The sequence below is a fragment of the Arachis duranensis genome, chromosome 4 (genome assembly GCF_000817695.3).
Source record: "Arachis duranensis cultivar V14167 chromosome 4, aradu.V14167.gnm2.J7QH, whole genome shotgun sequence".
Taxonomy (NCBI): Eukaryota; Viridiplantae; Streptophyta; class Magnoliopsida; order Fabales; family Fabaceae; genus Arachis; species Arachis duranensis.
In genome coordinates, this window is record NC_029775.3 from 86,123,876 (window position 1) to 86,126,315 (window position 2,440).

At 29.2% G+C, this 2,440-nt stretch overlaps 1 protein-coding gene across 1 annotated transcript in view; it reads right to left on the reverse strand.

The window, feature by feature from the left end:
* Positions 1 to 2,434, reverse strand: part of LOC107484842 (glutamine-dependent NAD(+) synthetase) — a 12,555-nt gene extending 10,121 nt beyond the window's left edge. The window contains exon 1 of the mRNA XM_021140603.2: positions 2,094 to 2,434. The gene's annotated coding sequence lies outside the window, so the exon portion shown is untranslated. The remainder of the gene's footprint in view (positions 1 to 2,093) is intronic.
* Positions 2,435 to 2,440: the final 6 nt, after the last annotated feature.

Sequence of the window (2,440 nt, forward strand, 5' to 3'; positions counted from 1 at the left end):
AAATTACAATTTACATTTTTTTAAAGAAATTTTTTAAAAAAATATTTTTTACATAATAAATACACAAAAAATATTTTTATATTATTATACCTAAATATAATTAATAGATAAAAAAAATTTATATGAAATATTTAAAAAAAATTATTTTAAAAAAATCTATTAAAAAAGATAACTAAAATGAAAATCTTTTCATAAAAATTCATTCAAACAAGTTCTCGTATTAATAATTTACATCACACAAATGTTAAATGGTGCTAACATAGATAGCGAAATACCAAGTTAAAATCTGTAAAATAATATTGATTTGATTTTGACATTCAAATAATTCAAAATATCATATAGGTTGTTTTGAAAGAAAAATTTTAATAATATCACTTTTGAACGATCCAAATACTAAAACTAAACGATGTTAAATTTCAAGTGGCATACTACCATTTAATTATTTATAACAGCGTTTCATTAATATTTATGTATTAAAAATTGTTCTAAAATCTAACATAAATCACTTCATAAAATTTAGAGACTAAATAAAAATAATTAAAATTTTGAAGATTAAACTCAATATTGTCTCCATATTATATAGTAGAGGACTTAGGATCCGTTTAGAAATGTTTAAAAATTAATTTTTTAAATTTTTAATTTATAAAAAATAATAGTATTAATATTTGGTGTAATTTTTAAAATTAAATTATAGATTTTTTTTAGTGACTAAATTGTAGATTTCTAATAAATTATTTAAATGTTTATGGAGAAATTAAAAAAAAAAGACTTTTTTAGAATAAAATTTTTTTATCACGTTTTTTTAAAATAAACACTTTTAAAATTAAACAAATAAACACAAAATAACTTATTTATAAGCTATTTTTAACATAAATATTTATTGTTTAAGCTATTTTTTTAAAAAAAATTAATTAAGTTGTTTATCAAAATTGTGAAAACCAGACTAGTCAATAAACCAATAAAATTACTAGGGCTGCACATGGATCGAATCGGATCGGATATAGCCTAAAATTCTATCCGATCTGCACTGCACTCATAGGATCGGATACGATATCCGCATATCTGCATAATTAAAAAAAACTATTTTAAGATTCTATTCGACTGTTTTAACAAAAAAAATATCCAGAGAATTTATTTTTTATCTGTTTAAGTTTATTTATTTACTCCTAAAATATTATCAATAATAGTTTTTTGGAATAACAAAAATAAAATAATAACACAAGATTTAAGTTTAATTATTCTAAGTTGAAGTATAATATAAAAAATTAAAAACAAAATAGCATAAAATTCATAAAATAACACACTAAAATTCATATCACATTAGGATTTATTTTCTTAAACTATGCTATTTATATGTGATGTGCGGATATGCGGATTTGCGGATTTGTGATGTGCGGATATGCGGATTTGCGGATCGAATCCGCGGATATCGTTGCCGAAACCGCAATCCGATCCTACCATAGTGCGGATCGGATCCAATCCGATCCGATGACTCTGCAGATCGGATAATATTCGCAAAATTCGGATTGAATGCGGATAAATACCACGGATATGCGGATGTTATCCTATCCACGTGCAGCCCTAAAAATTACTAGTTCAAAAATTCACTAGTTCAACTAAAGTTTAATTGGTTCAACCGGTTTAACTAAATATCACCGCGCTTACCAAAAAAAATTAACTCAGCTTACAAACTTTCATCACAGTGCTTACAAAACTACTCAGCAAACAAAAAATTTATGAATAGAATTAAGTCAATTAACTCAGCAACAGAATTATCGCAGTGCTTATGAACAAAATTATGAATAAAATTATGAACAGCAAATAGAAATTTTATGAACAAAATTAACAAACTACACAGTATTTAATATTATCATTGTTTATGAACAAATATGAACAAAATTATGAACACCAAACAAAAATTTTATGAACAAAATTTACAAACTACACAGCATTCAATATTATCAGTGCTTATGAACAAGTATGAATAAAAAAAAATGAACAAAATTATGAACAGAAAAGTGACTGTGTTTAACAAACTACACAGCATTTAATATTCTCAATATTTAATGTTCTCAATTTATCACAGTACTCACCGGCTGAGAGGAGGAAGGGCAGTGACAGAAACACAACGGCAACACAGAGAGAGAGAGAGAGAGCTCGAACAGAGGAGATCGCCAACGAGCTTCCAAACGACGGCGAGGGAGCTTCCAATCACGGCGACACAGCTTCCTACGACGGCGACGGATCTTCCTACGGTGGCGGTGGAGGCTGCGTGGCTGTGGGGTTGCCGGGAGCTGCAGTGGCTGCGGCCTGCGGGGGCTGCGTGGCTGCAGTGGTGGCAGAGATTGCGGTGGCTGCGGGCGGCGGGCTGCAGTGCTGGGTGGCTGGGGGCTAGGTTTACTTGATGCTGTGTAGTTTGAGAGAGGACAGAGGAGAGGAT